The following is a 27,339-nucleotide window of genomic DNA, read 5'->3' as shown; positions in this document are numbered from 1 at the left end:
AAGGAAATATAAACATTCTGCCTATTTTAAGGCAAACCATCGCAATGCAATGAACCCACCTTTTGAGCCGCAATTCAGCGACATCTCTTAATAATATTTGAGTTATCCTCCCCCTCAAAAAGGTCCGGCACATTGTTTAAATAATCAAAATGTCAAAAAATGAAGGAAAAGCTCGATTTTTTTCTTGCTTTTTGATTATAACTTTAAAAGTATTCATTTCCGAGAAAAGTTGTACCGACATAAAAGTTGCGTAATTAAATTTTCTACAAAATAAAATTGGCTAAAAATTTAAAAAATAGTCACCCTTGCTGCAAAATAGCAATATTTGCGAAAAAACCATACAAAAAGAAGTATTGGCATTTTACGTTTTTCAACCATTTATGCTTCACTTAGGACCTTCATGTTTTATCCAGAAAAACTTTCTGATACAGTAAAACAATACTGTAAATTTCGTTAAGATCGGTTCAACAGAATTTGCAAAATAAATTTTGCCCTCCAGCTTTCGCAAAAAAAATTCATTTTTTCAAAATGTTCCAATACTGAAAATAAAGCAGATGGCAAATTGTAATTTTTTTTGCGTATACAAGTGTACTGTAACTTTCATTTGCAGTTCGCAAAATTAAAATTAATTAACTACCTCGGCGTCAGGAATTTTTTTAAATAAACATTAATTATTGCTGCTACGCGCAGGACAGCGGATAATTTGCTCTGATTGGGCATTCCAATGACCTTTGAGAATTATTGATGCATTTTAATTTTTATTACATTTCGATATAAATAATTAAATTTGTTTATTGCAAAATAAAAACACATACTATATCCTTTGAAATAACATGTTTTTTAGCAAAAACTTTCTTTGTTCATATATTTTAACTTAGGGAATAGAAGTTTATTATTTTTAAACATATGCAATTGTTTAAACAATATTTCACAAACAATAATAAAATTAGTTTGATTTTTGTGGAATTAAAATATTAAAATACAAGAAAATATAGAGTAATAAAATAATATATTAAATAAAGATTGGAAGAAACTTTGGTGGAAATCAACTTGTGTGAATCGAACACCGCTGTCCTGCGCGTAGCACCAAAGTTAATGTTTATTTAAAAAAATTTCTGACGCCGTGGTAGTTAATCGATTTTAATTTTGAAAATTGCAAATAAAAGGTACAGTACACATCTATAAGCAAAAAAAATTCAACTTGCTATCAGCTTTATTTTCAGTCCTGCAACATTTAAAAAAAATGAATTTTTTTTGCCAAAGCTGGATTTCAAAATTTATTTTGCAAAATCTGTTAAACCGATCTTTATGAAATTTACAGTGTTGGTTTACTATAGATATCATATAGTTTTTCTGGGTAAAACACAAAGGTCCTAAGTGTAGCATAAGTGGTTGTAAAACGTAAAATGCGAATACTTGTTTTTGTATGGTTTTTTTCGCAATTATTACTATTTTGCAACAAGGGTGACTTTTTTTTAAATTTTAACCAATTTTATGTTGTATGAAATTTAATTACGCAACTTTTCTCAGAAATGAACACTTTTAAAGTTATAATCAAAAAACCAATAAAAAAATCGAATTTTTTCTTCATATTTTGACATTTTGATTATTTAAACAATGTTCCGGACCATTTTAAGTGGGAGGATAACTGAAAGAATATTATTTGAGTTATTTTCAAGCAATTTCTGCAAAAAAATTTGAGTCACCTCTCAACGTCAATCTCAAAACAGATGCGCCCTGGACTAATAGTGTCTCCACATTTTTGACTGAAACCTTCATTTGACAAAGTGTGAAAAGGACTCCATCCAATTCCAATAATATCCAATAATATTACTTCCAGTAATGACAAGTAATACCAATAATTTAATATCACTTTTCTTGAAGTACACTCGACTTCGACAAATAAGCCATCTGACAGAGTAATAATACGTTTCCCTTAGAACAAAACGAAAACAAAAAAAATTATATAGACGTCTAACGATCATTAAAGTAGGTACACTGTTTTCTAAGTTCTCAATTACGTGACGTTTCATGTCAAATAATGGTTGGTTTTAGTTTATTTCAGTAAATAATTTAAGTAATTACTCTTCAATTACTGAATGTTGACCTACTTGTGGGGTATATAATTAGCGATATAGATTAATAGCTTCATTGTCATTTAGATTCAGTTTAGAGGTAATTTTAGGAGGTTGAATATCCTTATTGATGTTCCTTCTTAATTAAGTTTGGTAAAAAGCCCGAAGTTGCTGATGAGATCATAATGTTTTGTTTTTGTATTTTCCGCTTCCTGGAGTTGCGTTACTGGGACGACTTCATTGATATATCATTTTACTGTGATGAGCGCGCTAATAACCGGAAAAATAACGCAAAAGATGGAAAACATAATACATTGCAATAATTATTGACATAAAATTATAAATTAATATTCTATTACATAATTTCCCACATTTAGACGCATCGGAGGGGTCTGACAACCAGAGACATGTTAACAATAGACCAGGCTAGTTATATGCCACTCAATGCATCGGGGTGTAACGCCAATATCAAGTACGGTGGTCTAGCTATCTTTGTCTGTCGTGAGAGTGTGAGCGTATCTACCAAGAGGTGGGAGTAATGGAACGACACAAACACAGAGGCGGCGGCCATCATATGCTAGACAGAGAAAGCTAAGCGCCGGTAGAGAGAGATAGCTAGACCACCGACCCGAACTGCTGCGCGTTACGCTTTTTTAGTTTATTTCAGTAAATAATTTAAGTAATTACTCTTCAATTACTGAATGTTGACCTACTTGTGGGGTATATAATTAGCGATATAGATTAATAGCTTCATTGTCATTTAGATTCAGTTTAGAGGTAATTTTAGGAGGTTGAATATCCTTATTGATGTTCCTTCTTAATTAAGTTTGGTAAAAAGCCCGAAGTTGCTGATGAGATCATAATGTTTTGTTTTTGTATTTTCCGCTTCCTGGAGTTGCGTTACTGGGACGACTCCATTGATATATCATTTTACTGTGATGAGCGCGCTAATAACCGGCAAAATAATGCAAAAGATGGAAAACATAATATATTACAATAATTATCGATATAAACGTATAAATTGACATTCTATTACATAATTTCCCACCTTTAGACGTATCGGGGGGGAAGGGGGAGGTCTGACAGCCAGAGACATGTTAACAATAGACCAGGCTAGTTATATGCCACTCAATGCATCGGGGTGTAACGCCAATATCAAGTACGGTGGTCTAGCTATCTTTGTCTGTCGTGCGAGTGTGAGCGTATCTACCAAGAGGTGGGAGTAATGGAATGACACAAACACAGAGACGGCGGCCATCATATGCTAGAGAGAGAAAGCTAAGCGCCGGTAGAGAGGGATAGATAGACTAAAAAGGGGTAGTTCCTTAGTAGTCGAGGAAATGAAGCATTTTGGCTCGCAATTTTTTCGCCCAGCATGGATTTACTTGAAATTTTCAAAGAAGGTAGGGAATAGTCCAAGGATCATTCTCTATATCATGCCGCTGTACGTTAAAACCTTGGGGGTGGTTGCCACCCCATTTCGGTGGTGGAATTTTTTTTTACATTCTAACCATGTAAATCATTGTAAAAAGTAATTTTAAGAAAAAAATGTTTTTTACATTTTCTTCGTAAAACTAATATTTTTCGAGTTATTCGCACTCCAAAGTAACGGTTTTTCGTCGAAAAAATCGACTTCTTATAGGGTTTTTCTGAGAATACCTCGAAAAATATGCATTTAATCAAAAAAACTGCACATAATAAAATTGTATCTTTTAGTAGAACAAACTAAATCCTTTTTCTATAATATCTTTAAGACCAATACAAACCGAGATACGGCATGTTAAAAGTTAGCTTTTCTCGTCAAATGAATAATTTGAAATATTCAAAGCCAAATAACGGGAAATCTTTGCATTTTCAAGGAAAACTTAAAGTATCTATTTTCAAGTATACAATTAAACCTTTCAAAAAATAATAATAAAAAATTTCTAATATGAAAATAGAGCGATTTATGATCAGAAAAAGGTCGGTACCTGCTTTTCTCTACGAAAAAATCAGTGAAAATGACCCCCTAACTACCCTCTTAATTAAAAATTGGTCTTCGTCCTTCTGTAATTCCTTGTATATTTGTATTGTCAATACACTTAAGAAGTTTCACCTAATTAAAAGGTCAAATTTGAGAAAAATTGGAGTTTAAAGAAAAATTAATTTTTAGCACTTTCGTATTTTTCACGTTTTACTTCCAAATATCTCCGAAAATACTGGAGAGACGAAAAAATGATAGATTACTAAATTATAGCTTTTTTAATAACTAAAATAATATTGTACATAGATTTTCATGACAGTGAGCAGTTAGCGAGATATAGCTGTTTAAAACCACTATTTACGAGCAAACACCCCCTTATTCGAGCTCTTTAAACCCACCCCAATTAAAAAGTAAGGAATCTAATGGAATTTAATTTACACAGTCTTATAGTTCTTCAAAAATCCTACCAAACCGTTTTTAAAAAAACTTTTTATCGCCAAAAATGAAAGCGCTATGTTTATAAAACCCGTTTTTCTTTTCGAAATATTCGAATAGTCCGCTTGTGGAACATTTTCATTGCATGTATAATACCACAGAACTGGTTCGTATACTGAAAGATGACTTAAAAACAATGTGTATTTGTACTTCTACATATTTGTAAATTCGTATTTTTGTGTAAATAAATGTTTTTGTCATTCTTTAATTCTACTTTTTTTCTGTAGAGATGTATTAAATTATCTACTTATAAAAATTATAATGTTCTTAAGGTTGGTTTATAAGGGTTGAAATATTATGATATTATATCCTAAAGCATAAAACAATCATTACTTTTAGCCAATCAAAACCAAATTTTACCCATATTAACGTTTACAATGTTTTTATATAATTTTTGAAAATAAGGGGTAGTTTACACCCCTAAAAATAATCGACGCCCTTGAGCATGTTATAGAATATGAAGTACAGAATACAAATTTTAATGTAAATCGACGCAAGCCAAAATTATTCTTTTGAGATAAGAAATTTTTTATATATAGCTCCAACAAGGGTGGTTTTAAGGGTTCAAATAATATGATAGTATATCTTAAAGCATAAAACAATTATTATGTAACTAATAAGAACCAAATGTTGACAATATTAAAGTTTAAAATGTTGTTTTATAATTTTTTAAATGTAGTTTTTTTAGGGGTCGTTTTCACCCTTAAAAAACCAAAAGTGTACAACGGCTCAATATAGAAAGTGAACTAGAGAATGAAATGAGCCTAATCCCAAATTTTTATACAAATCGATGCTGGACGAGAATATTGCGAGATTTTGCCATTTTTCCAGCTTCATTTCCTCGACTATAGGTCGGCTGTATACCATATAGTTAAAAAACTCTAACATGAAGTAAAAACCACTTCTCTGTAATAGGTATATTTACTAAAAATTTTAAAAATCCCAATGAATTGAATAAAATATGTCCAATTCAGAACGTTTTCGGACGTATCAGTCCATCATCAGTGAATCTAAAATAGAATAAGTAATCCCACTATTAAAATTGAAAATATGGTTGAAATTTTGAAAGTTAAAAAATGTGGTTATGATTACTTACTCGAATACTTGCTAAATAGCCCTAGAATAAAACAATGGTTGTAAATATAATTCAATCTACATTATTTTGAAGTAAAATTGAAAAGGCTAAACGCCGATATTGAAATATAAAACCTCCGGGAACATGGTGAAACCCTATCACGAAACTTAATCAACCATCTTAGGCCAACGTTGACTACCAAGTGTCAAAGATTTGTAAGGATCTGTATGGAGTGACATTGACAGTAGAGAAGAAGGTAGTCGATTTTCAAAGGTTTAACAAAAGGTCATGATCCCAAAACACGGATAAGGTAAAGATTTAAATATCTGAAAATGTCTATCATTTAAATCTATTTTTTATTATAAACAGACAATAAAATTGTGTTTTACAAAGTTTTTAAATTTTAAAATTATTTTAATTTAACTGTTGACTAAAAATTAAACTGATCAAATTAATTAAAAAGCTGATTGGTAATAATGATAAACAAAAGATAAAACAGATGATGGTGAGGGAGAAGAAAGAATAAATTTGATTAGAATACTGTTATACAGAGAAGTTACCAAGTTGGCAAAATTATTTATATTAGTATTGTGTTGGTGGTTGTATATGTAAAAGGGAAATTTTTTAATTTAAATGTGAATGAAAATTGTTAAGTAATAAAATTGGAGTTAGGATAAGTAATTGTAGAAAAAATGTAAATTAAAAGGATTGTAATTATTATGAAATATTTTAAAACATTTTTTCAGAGAATTCTTGTGACAACGTGGTGGGTATGTAAAATTGAGGAAAAAGAAATGTAAGATTATGGGTGCGCCCAGTTGATACAAAATAAAATTAAAATTAAATTAATATAGAAAACAGGTGTATGAATAAAATAAAATTAGTAAAACCGAATTAAGAGAACGAATATTGATATAATTTAATTGTAAAATTACCGGAGTTTGAATGTGAGAACTGAGTTTAATTGATGAACTGGTAAATGGAGAGGTAAAAGGTAAAATATATTTGGAAATAGTCAAGGACAAAAAGTAAAGGACTGTGGTGTAAGGTCAAAGGAAAAGTGTAATAAGGGAAAGAGAGGGATTGAGATAAAAGAGGGGGTGTGAGGGTTAAACTGAATGAAGTAATGAAATGGAAGAAAAGTGAAGATAGTAAGGTGCATTAATTGGGTTTTGTTAATAGGGGTTCATGTGGTTAGTAATGATTAGTGTGTGTGAAGGATTTTGGAAACAGTGAGGGAAAGAAGAAGATAGTTGAAAAGGGTGAATAGGCTAAAGAAGAGAGAGTAGGATAGAAGAAGAAAAAGTTATAGTAATAGGAATTATGAGAACAATTGACGGTGCATGGGGACAAAATTGCGGTTAAGTGATGTTTGTCTATTGACACAGTTGGCACTTTTCTTCAGGTCCTTGACAATTTCCAAATCCTCGTATAAATCTAAACGGAGTGTATTTTTTTGTTGAATGTTGTGTATCAACTGGACACCTTCAGGAATCTTAAGTTCATGTTTATTGACTTTTAAATGGTGTGAAAAGGCTGAAGTGGTATCTCTCTTACGGTGTTCTGCAGATCGGGTAGAAAGGGATCTATAATAGGGTGGGGCGAAAAACAAGAAAAAAATTTTTTTTACAAATTGATATATCCTATATGCGGAAAATTGGTTAGATATAATTGCAAAACGTTATCCAAAATTTGGGATTTATAGAACAATATCTTCCGGTGCCCCCAGAATTTTAAAAATTTGCAAATTAAAAAAAAATATTGAAAAATAAACATAAAATTTTATTTTATATTAACGTTATTTTTGCTTGTTTACAACTCAGAACTTGCTACAAAATAGTTTATTTAATTATTTACTGTAAAGTTTCAAAAAAATCACATTTTGTTTCAAACTTAGGTAATTCTTGTCTGGACAAAACTCGATTTCTTATGAATCCATCTGTTGATTCAGCTCCACAAACCAATAATGATGCTTCTGTCACTAGTTTGACACATCTTTCGCTGCTTGCGAATGACAAGGAAATTTAAGAATTTCAAATTTATTTGAACTAGAGTCATCAATCATTTTTTTAAGTTCATCTGTTGACAATTGTTTTGTTATTGGTGATTCTGATATTACAGTAGTTTGCCAATTAATTAAGTCAAAATACTCTTTAGCTTCAAAATTTATAGTTGGAATTTTAAACTGGCGAATTTCTTTGGTTTCTTGGCCGTTCCTAGACTTTAATATGGGCCTCAAACCTAGCTCTCGGATGTGGGGTCGTTTATCACCCAACAAGGCCACGAGAATATTCTCTGGATGTGCAAAATATCCAATATCTTGAATGACTTTGTTCACTATTTTCTTTAGTCTTAGTGGTAAATATTGCAAGGATTGAGTCATATTAAATAAATGAATTGACCCATATTTAACTTCTGGCTTTACTTTGATTGAAAACCAAGTGGGAACATACACCTTTTGCAGATAAGTTGCCAAAATATTTAAATTGGTACTCGGATTTAAAGTTCCTACATAAATTCGTAGTATTCTGCTTGCTGTTGTAATCCACCTCGAATGTGCCATCTTTCCCGGTTGTCGATATTTTAAGCTCTCTGATACGGTACCATTACTTACAGCTTTGCTTATTTCGTACAAATATTTTTGGTCTGTACGTAATGTATTAATATCTAATTCAGGAAGTTCACTTTGAATTTTTCGAAATTCAAAAACAGGTAGGATTTCACAAGTTTCTAAAAGATTTCATCTAAATACTTCATCAAATGTCGTAGTGGCAGCTCGTTTCCATGTAAAAGACAAATGAACCACTGTAATGGTTTCTTAATTTGAAGTTCTAATTTTCGAATTGCACCATTGTGAACGCCAGTATTTACCGCTGTTCCGTCGCATCCAATTGCAACCAAAGTCACATTTCGATTTTAAGAAATTGAATAAATTGTCTGCAATAATTTTTGCTGGAAGAGATTGTAAAGTAAGATGTCCAAAATACTTAGAGTTTGGTTCTGAAACTAACACAATATGTTCTTCGGTTATGGTTCTCTTTTGTGCTCGATTGTCAACTTGGATTTGAACTAAAGTTTTATCCTTACCACCATCAAAATAGATACCGTGCAAAATATTCTGGTCTTCTTAATAAATTAAAGATTTTCTAGTTCTTTTTCGTTCTCTTCTGATTTTACTTCTGTCGACAATGTTTTGATTTTCAACATTTGTTACCATTCCGATATCTTTAAGAACCGAACTTACTATACTTAATAGCAGTCGATCTGTCAGAAACGCCAGTTCTATCACATGCTTGTGCTAAGCTTGGTAACCGAATTCGCATTTGCTTAGTTTAAACTTAGTTTAAAGTTACACAACCATGTGGTTTTATATTTTTTTTTGATAATTTCAAATGTCCACTTGTTAAACTGATTTTTGGCGATGTACTCGTAGAAGTTGCAGAACTTTCTATGTGTCTTCTATACAATGACCTTTCACTTTTTTAGTCGACAAAAGGTCAACTGAACCAATAGCCATTTTTCTTTCAGATCTTTGATCTTCCAAAAACTTTCGTTTTATTTTTGGTACTTTTTGTTTGCAAGTACATACACGATGAAACATTAACAAACTTACAAGCGCAAATGTCAAATAACATATTTTCTGCATTTTGTTTAAAATCGGCTATTTTCTTTTTAAGTGCATCTGTTATTCATGATTTAATAGGTTTTTTGATGTTTCGTACTTTTTCGTAATATTTCTTAATTTAATGCAGTATTTGTTGATCGGACACTATTGGTAATGATGCTTTTGTCCATAATAATTTGACTTCCGCTATTAAAATTGTAGCTATATTACCTAACAAACAATAGTTCAAATTTAGTAAGTACGTTATTATAGTTAAAAAAATTATTACCTAATGACGGTTCTGCTTTATTTGGAGATGCTTCTTTTAATGAATACCTTATCCATAAAATTTTTTCCATACATCTGCGTAAGTAGGTAAAACATTGGGTGGAATGCATAAAACGTAGTACCTGCTAATGCTTCAAGTATGTACTACATTTTTGAAAATTTTACTACAGTTACAAAGCATTACTACACTTACAAATGCTTTGTAAGTGTTTTACTACACTTACAAAGCGTTTAATGCTTTGTATGTGTAATAAAATCTTTAAAAATATAGTAAATACTTGAAGCATTAGCACGTACTACGTTTTATACATTCCGCCCATTGTCTTTTAATTGTGATCTCTCTCTCCTGTCGTTTCCCCATTACTGAGGATCGTGATTTCTTCCAATATTCCTAACAATGTTTCTCCATTGGTCTCTATCTTCAGCTGCTTTAAGAGCTTCGCAGAATGAGTTTCCAGCTGAATGCTTTATTTGGTCAGACCATCTAGTTGGTGATCGTCCTCTTGATCTTCTCTTTAATTGTGATGGGGCACCAAATATAACACATTCAGTCTTTTTTCTAGTGTTTGCCATGTTTACACATTAAGATTACGTTTTTTGGTTTATTAAATGTCCACCAATTCACAAAAAACAACACAAAACAAGTTGTAATTTAAGGATTTCACACAGTTTGCATCAAAATACGTGCAATACTGACGGTAGACCACCTCAAACTGGTTTATTCATAAGCAGGTGTATGACCGACCGAGAAGAGAAAGCGTCTATTCACAAATGTGGGTGGGGGCACCACTAAATATCATCTGATTGAGCAAAAATTTTAACACACGTTAAGATTCAATACTAGACCACTTTTCCGCATATAGGCAAATTATTATTTGAAAGTCGATTTTTTTGCTCCACCCTAATCTCTAAGTTCTACCGGTGTAGGTAGCATCACAGTCTGAACAGGAGAGGCTATATACCCCACTACGGTTCATATAATGGATTGGGTCTTTGGTGTTAGTTAGGCATTTGTTGAGAGACAAAGATAGATAGACCACCGACCCGAACTGCTGCGCGTTACGCTAATTTTCGGAACTGGCCTAATTTACTTGTTATTATATCTATGCTGACAACTGTCACTGTGGCAGGAGAATTTTATAAAATACTCATATCACAGACGTCTAAAGTTGGGAAACGATGTAATGTAATGGTAATTTATACGTTTATATTAATAATTTCCACCTCTACTAGTTTCATCTATTTTTATTTCACAATGTATTATATTTTTCATATTTTGCGTTATTTTGCTGGTTATTAGCGGGCTCATCACTGTATTACATGAAACCAACATTAACTTAAAAATATCCGTCAGAAAAATCATAGCATAAAGACAGTTAATTACCTTAATTAGTAAGTCAATAAATTATACTAAATTATAATAAATTATAATAAATTATAATAAATAATAATTTATTATATTTATTATTATCAGAGTTGGGGGTTAATTTTAAGGGTAAACTAAATTTAAGACCAAATATTTAACACGTCAGGATCGTATCATGAGGTTTTGTTCCTGATTTTCCTCGTGATTTACTATCTATGGGATCACTAACACAAACGAGAATTTTACTGTTATCATTGCATGGGGCATGTCCCTAGAGCAAAATAAGTTCGGCTAATGGATTAAGTCCACAGTCCAGAAAACCCAGTACATACACACATTGCATGTGGTTGCCTTTTTAACGACAAATCAGTCAGTGACGTCGTCTGTAAGGAAGCTCTCACACCAAAAGCGATATCCGATCGATATATGTAACACGCAACATCCCATATAGTCCAGACTGTATCGTCGTCTCCGTTAGGTAAATTATTTCGATCCGTCTTTTTTGCACAAACGTTTTTACTTAAAAAAAGGTTCTAATAACAAATACACGGTGCCGGGAGGTGCCGCGGTCGGATAATTGTTTAAACAATTTTTTTAAACAAATTTAAAAAATCAGTTTTTTCACTTCGTACCAATTTTTTTAGATTCTTTGGGACATGAGCAAAAAAGGTCTCTTATGATTTTTCTCGAAAATTAATTGTTGTCGAGTTATACGCGATTTAAAATTTGAAAACCCAAGGCTTTAACTCTGTTAAAAATTTTTATTATGAAAGTCAGAAAGTGACTAAATCAAAGTTTAAAGCCCCCCTACGTGATCCTGAAGAAATTTTTGTCATTAATTTATTACTAAACTGTTTTTAACTGTTAGCACTAACAGCGTATTGAGGCGGCCGTCAATGTGAGTGCGAGTAAGATGCACCATTGGTTGCCGGAATGGTGCATCTCTTTCGCACTCACATTGACGGCCGCCTCAATACACTGTTAGCGCTCATTGATAATAATTAAAAATAACAGCTTAGTAATACATTAATGACACAAATTTTTGCAAGATCATGTAGGGGGGGGGGCTAACTTTTATTTAGTCACTTTTTGTCTTTCATAATAATAATTTTTAACTGAGTTATTAAGCCTTGAAAATGGTCATTTTGGTGTTATATATAATCTTAGCTTGGATTCCAGGCCATACTGGAGTAAAGGGGAATAAGAGGCTGATAAATTGGCAAATATAGGCAAGACTTTAAACGTTTCTGCAGACATTGAAATATATAAATTTGACTTTTTACCTTTCATTAAACACAAAATTATAGTTTGAGTTATAATTGAGTTTAAAGTTGAATTGACAAAACAGTTTAAAACTGAAGGGAAATGGTATCAACAATACCAAAATGATTTTTCTACAAACCCTTGGTTCCACAAATTCACATTTGTGGATCGAAGGCACTTGACATCATCAATTATTAGGATGCGAACGGGTCAATGCCTCACACCAGATCATTATTTGTTTAAAATTAATTGTAGTGATACTCCTTTTTGTGAATGTTGACAAATAGGAAGTATAACTCATATGTTACTTGAATGCCCAATTACAAAATAAATCAATTTGACCTGTATCAGGAACTTGTTAATATAGGAAGTCCAACCCCCATTTCAATATAAAATCGTCTACATAATATTAATGACCAAATCTTAAGAACGATCAATCAATTTATAATAATATTTCAAATTAAAATATATAAAATAGTTATTTGACAATCATAATACAATGAATTTAAAGAAGGGAATATGGAAAATCCAGACCCTTTGAAAAGAGGATTCAGCGTTTTTCAAATTTTAAATCGCGTATAACTCAAAAACAATCAATTTTAGAGAAAAATTACAAGAAACTTTTTTGCCCATAATGACCCAAAGAACCTCTTTTTCAATAAGTTTGTGCAAAGAAAACGAATCCGAATAATTTACCTAACGGGGGCAACGATACAGCATGGTCTAATAAATATCAGCCGTTAATATATGTATTCAATGCACTTAAACTATTACCTAGAATTCTTTGAAACGTCGTCCGGGGTCGGATTCTCAAAAAAAGGGCAGAGTGTGCCATAGCATATGCCCAGATGTGTATACATATTTGGGATTGAAAGCGTAGAACGAGAGGGATCCTAGGGCATTATAATTTTTGAGATAATAGGTTTCTTGAAATAAATTTTTTACAATAATTTGTTTACTTACATAATAAACTTAAAAAAGTCTTAAAAGAATAAACATGCTTGTTGACTTATCTATCTAATGTTTACAGATTAATATTTACAGTTTTTTGACAAATCATTTTTTTCTAGTATAATTTAAATTTGTTAAATTGGTACCCAAATCCCTTTTTTATTTAGTCCAAGTAGTAAATAATTTTATATATATAATCTATATCTAAACCTTTCTTAAGGTGTTTGAAAAATACATTTCATGCATCTATATCATATACAAATCGTCTCCACTCTTGCTTATTCTTGGACCTTCGTTTCGCTTCAGTCCAAGTTGTATTTTTCTTCAGAATTCTTACCACTTCATCGTTCCAGGTTTTCTTTGGTCTCCCTTTTTCTCACTTGTTTTGTACTGATACCTCCCATACGCGTTTTACTTGTCTATTGTCGTTCATTCTACACAAAACCCAAAAAGATTTAAGCTTGTTCTTATCTAGTATTTGTGTTTTTGGTTCGACTTGTAGTTCTTCTCTTACAATGCTGTTTCTTATTCTATCGCGTCTTGTAATTCCTTTTACTTTTCATGAGTACTTAATGTCCATTGAGTTTATTCTATTTTTCGATGATTGTGTTAGCACCCAGCTCTCACTACCATAGGTGGGGATCGGCCTGAAGATCATTTTATACACCCCCATCTTCGTCCTATTGCTTACTTCTTTCTTTCCAATGAATGCTCTGTTTAAGCTGTAGTACATTCTGGAAGTCATGGTTATCCTTTCGTTGACTTATTCTTCTGATCTTCCTCCATTTTCTATTTTCACACCCAGGTATTTATGTATATGTTGTTACTTGTTCTAGTTTTTGGTTATTTATCTCTATATTTACTCGAGTATCCTCATTTCCCATGACCATTATCTTTGTTTTCTCCATGTTTATTTTCATATTTCTTTCCCTAATAATACAAAAAAATAATTTTTTATACAAATTAAGTGATATTTTTAAAGTTTATGGACAATTGATAGTTTGTTCGCTGACGGTAAAATAATGCAAAACCTATAAATTTTAAAGATCCGCTTAGATTGACATGAAATTTGGCATATACATATATAGGTAGCATGGGGGTGAGTTTCATCCCTTCTCGAGGGTGAAAAAATATACGTTCAAAATAAGACCGGAAATGGATAAACTAACTAATTCTAAGCAACTTTTAAATAATTGATGGATTCGACCGTTACTTGATGGAAGTTCATTTTATCTCACAATAAAACACTGAAAAACGTTTGTTTTCTATACTTCCACAAAATTTATTACAACTATGTTATTACTACAGCTGTTTCGGCAAAGTGTCTTTCTCAAGTGATATATTTTACAATGTGTTTGCCTTTTTAAGTCTTTAACTGAAGAGGTTGAGGAGTGGGGAGCTGTTTGTCTCGAGTTGGTCATTCAGAATTATATCTGTATTTTTCAATTTATTAATTTCCATTGATTCTAAAAGTGATAGCTTAAGGCCTTTATTTTGAATATGTAGAATTTGAAACTCTTCACTGAAAGAATGATTATGATTATGATCTAGAAGGTGAAGTGCGTATGTAGAAGTGTCTGTTTTTCTATTGTTGAAAGCCCTTTTGTGTTCTGCTATCCGTTTGTCAAAAGTTCTGCCAGTTTGACCGATGTAAGTTTTCGGACAGTCACCACAAGTTAGTTTGTACACACCACTCTGTAGTTGCTTTCTCTTTCGGCTTTTATTGTTTTTAATATGTTTGCTTAAGTTGTTGTTAGTTCTGAAAGCTGGTGTTATTCCTTTCTTTTTTATGTATCTGGCTATTTTTGTTGTTATTTTGCTCTCTCACATATACTGGCAAATATACTGAGTACATATACTGAAGTTCCAAAATTGGCACGCTCCTGTATTCTACATAATATATAAAATGTGTGATGCGACGTTATCTCTGTTGAGTGTAAACAGATGTACGCTATTAATTATGAACTGTGCAACATTTTACGTATGAATTTTATTTTATGTGTTGCATTTGGTATGAGAGCTTCCTAAGAGTCTAAGTGGGGAACAAGAAATGAACGAGGTGATCTACTAATACAATTTTACCAAAAGAATAACTTAATTATCGGCCACAAGTTCAATGAGTCGGCTATATGGTCGAATACTACGGGACCTGATAGAGGAAGATTATCAATCGTCTGAAGACGAAGAACAAGGAGGATTTAGAGCAGGTCGTTCATGTACAGATAACATCTTTTGTCTTAAACAAATTATAGAAAAGAAAGTTGTGACAAATAGAGAGTTACATATGACTTTTGTAGATCTTGAGAAGGCATATGACACAGTCCCGCTAAGTAAACTATGGGAAGTCCTGAGCACATCAAACATACATCAAACATTGGTTAGTGCTCTCAAAGATCTATATTACGGCTCAAACTCCCAAATGAAATTCGGAAACCTCTTAGCTGAAAAATTTGCAGTTACTAAGGGTCTCAGACAGGGATGTTGTATCTCTCCGACTTAGTTTAAGATTTATATCTCTGCAGCTCTGAAACAATGGAAAAGGAAAGTCAAAGGAATGGGTATACAATGAACGATCAGGATTGTATATATACTTTACAGTTTGCAGATGATCAGGTTTAATCCCAGAAGGGAAAACGAAAATAGAGACAACGGAAGAGGAAATTATGAACAAAGAAATAGGCAATGGAATGAGGACAGAAATCGAGAATACCAGAGTAGAAACATCACACGCTCAAATCAAGAAAACAGAAATAATGGTAGACAAAATGAACAGGGATATCGAGAAAACCGAAACAGATCCGACAGACCAAGAGAAAATAGAAGGGAAGTAAATAATACCCAGACAGATGAATATGACGGAGAGAGACATTATGACGAAAATATAAACAACGATGAGCAACCGGCGTCTTTTCACGACGGCGCTCACTAAAAACCAAAAATCAAACAGGAATCTTTTGTAACCCCAAGTAGTTTATTAAATTGGCAGGAAACAACGAAAAGAAAAATGGAGTTAATTTAAAATTCGTGGATGGATTTATCAACGAGAAACCAATTAAAATTATGATAGACACTGGATCTGAAATAACATTGGTCAACAGAGAACTAATAGAAGAAGTTAACTTAACAAATTTAATTTACAAAATACCTAGGGTAAATTTAGTGGGCGCAAACAAACGGACATTGGCAACTATAAATGAAGGCATACGAGTAATGGTACGACTGGGTAAGAAGATGTATGCACTACAATGTGTAATAATGCCAAACATGTCACATGACATGATAGTAGGAGTTGACGAATTGGCAGAAAAACATGTAGTGATAGATTTTAAAAATAATACGATGAATCTAACAGAAGAAAAAGAAGAAGAACAGGACAAGGAACAGGAGAAACAAAATACGGACGAATCAGGTAAAGAACAAAAAGTGGAAATGAATTTGGCAACGAAGCAAGGACAAAGAAGAAAAGGAAGAAAAAGTCAGAAAAAGACAAAAGAAAATGAAACCTGTGGCTCCTCAAAAGAAGAGTTGAGCCCAGAAGAAGAAAAATTGAGAGTATCAAAAGCAAGAGAAAACTGGGATTCCTCAAAAGAAGAGATGAGCTCAGGAGAAGAAGAAATAAAGCTAACAAATGAAAGCGAAAAAATATGATCGAAACAGTGGCATTTGAAGAGGAGGCATATGAAAACGAGGATGCAGAATACACGGTAAAAGTATGTGAAAAATCTGAGGAAAAAGACAGAAGATTGATATGGGAAAAAGGGAAAGACAACATAATAGCCGACACTCTAACACAGGATGAGGACACTGAAAATAAGGAAACAATTACTCTACAGGTGGGACTAATTAGAGTAATACAAGAAGAAGGGCTATAAGACGTAGATTAAAGTAAGGAAATATACAGGGAGTTGCTTTTGCCTCGAGAAAATTTATTTAAAAATGCAGATAAATTTTATCGAATACAAGGCGGGGATTTGTTATATTTCTATTTGATCTGAAAATTAAATTTTGATAATTATAAGCAGAATTCAATTTAATATAAAATATTTTCAATTTTCTCAACCACGGGCATATAAATTTAGAACAACCTGTATACAACAAATTGTTGTGTTTAATTTTAAGAAGTGATTAGAAGAAGCTTACGAAACTCGGGACAATGCGCTTAGAATAAACAAAGTGAATGGCGCGTACCATTATCGTTGTTCGCGGAAGGTTCGATCATTAGCCGATGCTAAATAAGACTCAGTTGAAATAGAGAATAGGTCATTAAAATTTGTAAATAGTAGAAAGTAATTTTAGAATGGGAATTAACTATTTCTTGTTTGAAATCCATTAAGCATATTTAGAAAGATTAAAAATTGGTTTTGAGGAAGACTGCGAATAAGAGTTGGTGGTGGAAGGTTGATTTGTGAATCTGGAAGGGATATTTAGAAAGTAGGGGAATGAATGACAAATATAGATCAGAATGTTTTGAGCTGTCGAGAAGTGAAGTCCAGTAGTAGACGGTAGTGTACGGAGAGTGAGAAAGCCGGTGTAGTTCCGTGAGTGTGGAGTATCTATCGTGGAACGAGAGGTAGGCCAGGTTGAGAGTAAAAGAACCTCCTTGAGCCAAGAGTGTCCCGGTAGCTGATTGCAGTTTCGAAAAAGGTAGAATACAGCATCACGACAGAAGCAGGAACGAGAGCTATACGAGCTAGTTTTCAAAGGAGAACATTACTGAAAGCCAGGACGAGGTTTTGATCGCAGCCAAGGATAGCAGGAAACGGGTCTTGTGTGAAGACATTCTCAGTTCACCAGAAAAAGGTCAGTCTCATTTGTTTGGACATGAATGTATGGGTTTTTCGTATTAAATACCACATTATAAATTGAAGAACATAATAAATAATATCAGAAAAGCTTCATCAAACTTAAATAGAATTGTTGCTAATAAATCCTAATAGTTAAATGTTAATAAAAACTTTCAATTGGAAACCAAAAGTAAATAAGATTCCCATTTGTAAATGTTATGTTTAAGAATAATAAGATCTAGCAAATATTAAGCAGTGATTGCCATTTAAATAAAATAAACAATATTTTGATTATAATTGTAACCCATATGTGTGTATTATTTTACTCTTTTCTTTCCTATCCCGATTAGGAACCATTGAGAAATACTTAGAAGCCACGAGAGTAAGTAATTAATTTTATAATTCGCCCTGAGGTTGAAAACATATTGATATGTGATCTGGTAAATTAATTAGATTATGATTAATGCATTGATTAAATTAAATGACATATAAGAATATTATCTCATATCAATAATCAAGATCACAACAATATATATATATATATATATATATATATATATATATATATAATAACTTACTTATCAGGAATAGGTACCTACTTGGGTCAAGTTACCATTAAGAATAGTGTACACTTAGAAGTCACCACGGGATAAATCGGGGTACATCCTTAGAAGTCAGAGAGATTTTATAACAATAAATAAACGATTCCTTAAGGCACTAATATCAGGCAACACATATAGCTGATATAAATGTTGGGAATACTCCATATGTTCACAAAATCCCTTAAGCTTTTGAAGCAAAGCTTCTATAGTGTTACATTAATTTTTCTCTATAGTAAAATGCTGAGGCGTTCGCCAGTAACGTAGCGCTACGGAACACAAAGTAGCGATTCGTGGTTCGCAGTCACAGTAAACCGTTGGAATCGTCTATTTACGCAACGAGGGGAGTCCGTTATATAACACTTTTCCACTTTTATAGAAAAATTTAAAAATTGAGAAAACGTAGTATGATTCTTCGCGGTAGTATACAGTAACACACAGCATCACTTTTTTTATTTTGATCCTAGTTTTTATTTGAATCCTATTTAATCTTATTTAAAAGAAAAATTTGTTATATGTACATTCTAGATAAGACGCCAGGAAGCTTGTAACAACCCTTTGTTTCCATAAATTGTATACACAAAATAAAAGCAATATATGTATTGTTAGACGTACATTAGCAAGACGAGAACGAATATAGGTATATTTCAGGTTTTTATATGACTTCTGGTTAAAAGTTAGGATACTGTTTAAATATCGACTACCGGTTCTACGAAGAGTCACTTTGGCTGAAAACCTAGGACTTACTAAGACTGTTTTTTTTATTTAATCTTTACTTTTTATATATTAGGTAGGTACTTATAATTAACCAAAGTTAAGGGAATAGGCGCAAAATGTCACCTGTCAAACTGTTCAATGTGTTTTAAATGTATTCATTTTTTTTAATTCTGAGAAAACTAATAAATATTTTTGACAAATTTAAACGCAGAATGAAATATTAAATTATTACTGAGGGCCGGAAATCCCTGAAAATTTCTATAATATTTATTTTAATAAGTTACAGGGGTAAAAATAAAAGAGAAATTTTAGTGTGATTTTTAATTGCAAATATTTAATTTAAAAGAAAATTTTTATTCATTCTAAGGGACGGCAACAACGTAATCTTTTATTCTGCATTTAAACTTTTCCAAAATACTTATCAGTTTTCTCAGAATTCAAAAAACTGAAAACATTAAAAAAACATTGAACATTTTAACAGGCGACATTTTGCGCGTTCCCCCTTAATATTTATGTCTTTGTACACAATAAATAATAAATAGCACATTCATTATTAAGAAGATAACAATGTAAATAGAAATAGATACTGAACAGTTTCAGTGGATTCATAATCTAGAGCTGTCCAGCTGCTCTGTAATGCGGTATAAATAATTTAAGGAATTATGTCAAAAGATACATTTTTTATGAATTATACATAAAACGCCAGGAAGTTTGTAACCACCCCTGTTTTAATAAATTGTGTATACAAGCACTTCCTCTAATTAAGGTGGTGTGTATTTATATATACATATACGGCACATTTATCGGCATTAAGCTTTGCTCGGTATTCGCCTGTGTGTGCATATGGAATTATTATGATTATTGATCTTTTTGTAATGTAGGTCTAGCTTTAAAATGCACATTTGCAAGTTCTTCGGACCACAGTTAGTAAATACGTTGAGAAATTTGTATGAGGATTAATAAACCTACTCCAAATTCACAATCGAGATGCAGTAGAAATAAACAAACCAAGACACGTTAAATATTACTAGGAGCACTCTCACATCATACTTTGTAAATCATAAAAATTATGATTTACAAAGTTTATACATTGTAAATTATGAATCGGGAGTGCTCCTTGTAACATTTAACGTGTCCTGGTTTGTTTATTTCTACTGCATCTTGATTGTGAATTTAGAGTAGTACTGTTAGAATATCACTATATACAGAAGCGTTTAGGAAATATTATTCATCGATGAGCGCACTAATAACCGGCAACATAACGTAAAAAAAGATGGAAAACATAATATCGCCGGTCCGAAACAAGAACGACGTAACTGCAAAACACCAAATTTCTCAGAAGAGCAAAAAACGATTTTTAAATATTTAAAATAGGAATTAAATGAGGAGCATCGGTATGGCGTTTATTCTTACAATAATGGCTTTTATTTTTATCCCTGTTTGTTCGAATTTCATTATCTTAATTTAGTCCCCCCATTTTCAACCCTATTTACAGTTGCGTAATTATTCATCTGAAACAAGGTCTAAAATGGTGCGTATTTCAACAACGACGCAGCTACCCTGTAGTAGTGGCTCAGCACATAGTTACAGGGTTAAACCTTTTTACAGTTACGTTATTCTTCACCTAAAAAACTTAATATTTAAAATAGTGATGAAATAAAGAGTAGCCGTCCGGAACATCGGCATGGCGTTTATTCTTACAATTTTATTAATTTAATCTGGTTTTATTTTCATCCCTATTGGTCCGAATTTGAATATCTTAATTTAGTCCCCGTATTTTCAAGCCTACTTACAGTTGCGTCATTATTCATCTAAAACAAGGTTTTAAATGGCGCGTATTTCAATAACGACGCAACTACCCTGTAGTGGCTCAGCACATAGTTACAAACAGTTCTGTTGCTTTTGTAGCATTATTTTAGAATTACATACATCTGCATATCTGTACATCTGCATACGTTATTTTAGAATTTAATTAAGCAATAAACAGGAATTGACAAAATTTGCAGTTACGTCATTCTTATTCTCTAGGAGCCGATTTTTTAAATTTTTACCTCGTTTAAACGCCCCTTTTACGTCAAAGTGACGTTACCAATGGTGTACATAGAATAGGTTGATTAAAATTAAAAAATCAGAATATATATCAGAATATAAATATATTTTACAAACTTTAACAAAATGAAAAGTATAGAAAGAAGTTTGTCTTACTAAAGAAAATAAGGAAGTCTGGTTTTAAAATATCCATTTTATTTTAAATCTATTTTATATTAAATAATGATAAATAATATACAATAATTAATGTTTGGTGGAAGCCCCATTATTATCAATACAACTTTGCGCTCTTCTCTTTATAGATAGGACCCATCCCCTCATGTTATAGTCAACAAACTCTTCCTATACCTGCCCAATTGCTTCCCAGAGGTTTCTTTTATTTAGTTTCTTTTTAACTTTGCCCACACATTTTCGACGGGGTTAAATTCTGCACTCCAGGAAGGCCACGTAAGAACATTAACATGAGTTTCTTCCAGCCATTCTCGAACAATTCTACCTGTATGCACCGGCAATTGTCATGCTGGAAGATGAAGTCGTTGTTGGGGAATCTTTGGATCACCGATGGCAATATTGTGTTCTCAAGAATATGTTTGTAATGTAATCCTTTTCAAATTTTTCTTCTATATGATAACAAACGCCCGGGCCTTCAGCACTTTTCCATCCCCATACGTTGACCAAGAATCCTCCACAATTTCTTAAATGATGCATATATTGTTCATTATACTTATAATTTCTTGGCCTATAAACTATTACTCAACCATTGCTATATGACTGAAATACTTTTTCAACGGAAAATGTAACCCTAGACCAAAAGTTCTCTTCACGGTTTATAAATTTATTACAAAATGCAGCTCGTCTCCTCTTGTGATCCTCAGTCAAAACAGGTTGGCTTGCATCTGCACAATTTGTCAGTCCATTTGCTTTAATTCTTCTACGTGCAGTGCAAATACTGCAGGGAAACGCTCTCTCCGCTAGTTTTTTGAGCTGTGGCAAAAGGAGATTCTCTCAAATAGTCTACTAACATCTCATCCTGTTGATCTGTGGAGATCTTTTGCCTCTTGAACCGCCCAACCGTACTAAAGAGTGAAAATTATCTCATCTTTGTTTGATTTTCCATATGCACATATGGCTCACGTTCATATCTGCAGCAACATATCTTAGTGACCAACCTTCTTCGAGTTTGGCAATTGCTCTTTTTGCGCATCATTCAAATGCATTCTAACTATTTTGGTGAATTTTTATATCGTTTTATTTTATTTTTCAACGCTCACAAAATTTTGACAAGCATTGACTTTTTAAAATTGTTTGACTTTGACATTATCAAATCCGTACGACACTGCAAATTTACAGGATTACAATATAAAAATTAAGGTTTAAACTATTCAGTGATAGTAACTGTACATTGTGAAATAAAAAAATATGACACTAGTAGACGTAAAAATTATCGATATAAACCTATAAATTAACATAACATTACATAGTTTTCCACCTTTAGACGTCTGTGACAGGAGTATTCTATAAAATTTTCCTGTCACAGTGACAGTTGTTATACTCCTCCCATACGTCTAAAGGTGAGAAACTAGATAATGTAATGTTAATTATACGTTAATATCTATAATTTCCACCTCTACTAGTTTCATCTCTTTTTACTTCACAATGTGTTATGTTTTCCATGTTCTGCGTTATTTTGCCGGTTATTAACGCTCTCATCATGGTATACTTCGTCTAATTTACTAAACATTGCACGTCATCCGCGTCATAGTCTGTGACGTCGCAAGATGCCAACACGAAATATTTAGGCGGTAGGTGTGTTCTTTTTTAGAATCATTTTGCCGAGTACACTGGAATTACAGCCACTAGAAATATTTTATTATATAAACGTAGAAATAATATTTGAAGATTTCCATTAATATTAACCTACAGAAATACACAATAATATGTCTCATTTAATTTGTATAAATGGATTATAAAGCGATTAAACACACTGTAACTGTAATCGAACGAAGGTGACATTTTAGAATATATTGGTAACATTTGTTTGACAGTGGCGGTGATGACACTTCATATTTGTTTATATTCTTTACTATAAGTATCTGTTTTATTATATTTACTCTTTTTATTATTTACTTTTCTATGGAAAAATCCTCTACTATAAAAATATATTTCACCTAATTGTATCACGACTTGGAATAATCGAGGTGTCTGACAACTTTTTTAGTTGTTATTGTAGACATATACAAAGAAACCTACCGGCTTCATGCCAAGAGTTCGAAGCCGTTTTTTAATTATTAAAAATGCACTGCAAACCTTAAAAGATTATAACTTATTTCTTGTTCTCTATTTCTTAAGTTTTTACTTATTTAGATTGACTATTAATTTGTTTTGTTATATAATCCACGTTTACAATAATTATGTGATCTATTTGATTTAAAATGGATTCAGGATTTTTTTATACTTTGGCAACTATGTCAACTTAGATCTCTGACGTAGATAATGACGTGTAACGGTAAGTAAATTAGACGGGCTCTATATAACTTTTGAATTTGGTAAATAGGTAAAGATGTACTTATTTTTGTGGCTAATGATGGTTGTTATAGTTAGTTCTTCCAATGTACTTAGTGTTACAAAATTAGATACTAACAGATAGTAACATTATATTTCCTCTTAATAGACAAAAATCAAAGTCATATTTCTCCCTTGTCTGCCCTCCACATACTGCAAAATTGCCCAAAATCAAGCGTTATACCGAACGATAAACCCGACTGTTTCCGATACATTTTAAAATTGTTTAAAATAATATGCCTCATTAATTTGGAAGTAGCTACTAAATGTGACAATAAAAATTCAATATGCCGACTGCTTACACTATCTACTGCAAGAAGGGTTCAAACAATAAAATGGTAATTTGGGGACAATTTTGTACAAGACATTATTGTAGTTATTTATGTATCAAGGGCACTAAATATATGTTTATACCCTAAGGGCGACAAGCTTATAATATAAACATCTAATAATGCACGTGGTGCATACAAAACTTTATGTCATACCGGTTCATTGCATCAATTAAAGTTTTAATTTAATTTTATATTAATTTGAATTAATGTTGTATCGCAGTAGGTATTTAGTACCGTTGCTAAGGAAAGTGATGTTGGTTAGCAATTTGTTGTTAACGTAAACAAAGTTTTTCTATATAACATTGTCAAAAAAAAAATCAGAATGCAAGAGAAATTCGATATATATTTCTGAAGAAATAGTTAAAAAAGCCAAAAAAGTGACTGAGAATCTGTTACCGAAAAAATCCAAAGAAACGTACGACAAGGCATACGCTAAATTTCTGAATGCGTAAATGAGACGTAGTACTGGCATACTTTGGTGACATACACTTTCTGCCCGCGCGGACATAAAGTATACCATTATTAGACCAGTAAGGATCTGTTTTTAGGTGGATGTGAGAGGTGGCATTCAGATTTTTGCGGATAAAGTTAGGTGATAACTTCGTTAATAATAATTGATTTATGCTCCTTCTCAAATATGCCCGGAACATTAATAAAAAAAAATAAAATATTTAAAAATTTCAAAAAATTTCGTATTTTTTCTATTTTTTTTTGCTTATAACTTTAAAACTATTCATTTTAGAACAAAGTCGTATAGAAATAAAACAAAGATAATTAAATTTTATATCAGATGCGATTAGTTAAAAATGTCTTAATTTATCACCCTTGCTTCAAAATAGCAATAAATATAAAATAAGGGGGCAAAACAAGCCTGTCCTTATTCAATGACTTTCTATCACTTAGGTTACACTTGAAACCTTCCTAATTCGCTTAGAAAATTTTTGTCTTATTTTAATTTTGTCTTCTAATTTTGACTTACTAGATTTTGCATAATAATTTTGCAATCTAAACTTTTTTTAAAAAATTAAATTTTTTTAAAATCTTGCACAACAAAAACTAGAACATAAAATTGTCAATTTTTTAACATATAAAGAAGTACTCCACCTATCTAATGCACTTTACAGAATTGAAATCGGATTATTTAAGCAGCCTCAGCAAGGTTTTAAATTTATAAACAATTTTTTTTCTTATAAACAAATTAGTGCTGTGGCCAGGAGGGGGTGCTACGGGCTCCTTTATTTAGATGGACTTACCCAAGTTTTTTTATATATTTTGACCCGTAGAACACGAATTTTTTGGGTAACAGTTGATCCGGATGTCGATAAGGTGTTATAAACAAAGAACTTTAGGAATTACATAACATCGATTTTTCGCAAAATAAAACATTTTTTTTTCTTGGGTAATTCTAAGCAAAATATGTTCTTACAAGTTTTTTCGTAGGATGCATAGTTTTCGAGATAAACGCGGTGAAACTTTCAAAAAATCGAGAAATTGCAATTTTTCAACGCGAATAACGTTTGATTAAAAAATAAAATAGCAATTCTGCTGACAGCATTTGAAAGTTTAAGTCAAATTATACCGGTTTTATTTATTTGCATTGCTAAAAATTTATTTTTTTATTATTAAACAAAGCTATTTGTTTATAAGCCAAAAAATTGTTTATAAATTTACAACATTGCTTAGGCCCCTTAAATAATCCGATTTTAATTCTGTAAAGTGTATTAGATAGGTAGAGCACCTCTTTATATGTAAAAACATTAGCCAACTTCTAAATGGTCTACTTTTTGTTCAAAAAGATTTTTCAAAATTTAAACTTTTTTGAAAACATTTAGATTGCATATTTATTATGCAAAATTTATTAGGTCCATTTTAATGAAATTTGGTACACGATTTAAGTATGTCACAGATAATTTCCTAAGCGAATTACTAAGGTTCTAAGTGCCACCAAAGTGGTTAAAAAATATTGAATAATAACAGACTTATTTTGCCCCCTTATTTTGTATTTATTGCTATATTGCAGAAAAGGTAATACTTTAAGACATTTTTTACCAGTCGTATATCATACAAAATTCAATTATCTTTATTTTATTTCTCTACGACTTTGTTCCAAAACGAATCGTTTTAAAGTTATAAGCAAAGAAACGGAAAAAAATCGATGTTTTTCGAAATTTTTAAATATTTTAATTTTTTTATTAATGTTCCGGGCATATTTGAGAAGGAGCATAAGTGAATTATTATTACTGAAGGTGTCACCTAACTTTATCTGCAAAAATCCGAATGCCACCTCTCACATCCAAAAATAAACGTTTTTTCGCAGATCCTTACTGGTCTATATGTGGTTCGTAACTAAGTACTTGTATGTAATAAATACACAATATGACATAAAATAATTTATTACAACTTTTCAAAATAACGAAGCAGTAACACTGTTACTATTTAAGAAAAGAGATAAAAAGGATCTAAAGAATTACAGAGCCATAACTTTACTAAATGTGATGTACAAACTATTAACCAAGATATTAACAAACAGATTAACAACTAAATTAGATGAATACCAGGCAAGAGAACAAGCCGGATTTAGAAAAAACTTCAGTACAAGTTTTCACCTTTTAACGATGAAAATATTAATCGAAAAAGCTAACGAATATCATATCCCGCTATACATGGCATTTATTGACTTCGAAAAAGCATTTGATAGTGTGGAACACTGGGCAGTAAAAAATTCCCTACAAAACAGCAGAATAGACTACAGATATAACGACTTAATTACAAATATACACATATAATAAGGCAACAACAACTATTAAGCTAATGAAACAAACGGAGCCTATTAAAATAAACAGAGAAGTAAGACAAGGAGATACCATCTCGTCCAAGCTATTCAACCAAGCGCTAGAAGATGTGTTCAAACAACTACACTGGGATGGCTTGGGTATAAACATAAACGGGCAATAATATCTGAATTACTTACGATATGCTGATGATATTGTATTAATAACAGAAAGACGTGAATAACTACAAAGAGTGATGAAAGAACTAGATAGAGAATCGACAAAGATAGGACTGAAGATGAATTACTTCTTCTTCTTCTTAAAATTCCGCTCCTATCGGGAGATTGGAAATCATTCTGGCAATTATAATTTTGTTGGTTACGCGCCGGAATAGTTCAATTAAGCTGCATCCAAACCATTCACGGATATTGCGTAGCCACGAGAT

Source organism: Diabrotica virgifera, chromosome 4 (assembly GCF_917563875.1).
Source record: "Diabrotica virgifera virgifera chromosome 4, PGI_DIABVI_V3a".
In the NCBI taxonomy this organism is placed as follows: Eukaryota; Metazoa; Arthropoda; class Insecta; order Coleoptera; family Chrysomelidae; genus Diabrotica; species Diabrotica virgifera.
Note: the sequence above shows the minus strand (reverse complement) of the source record.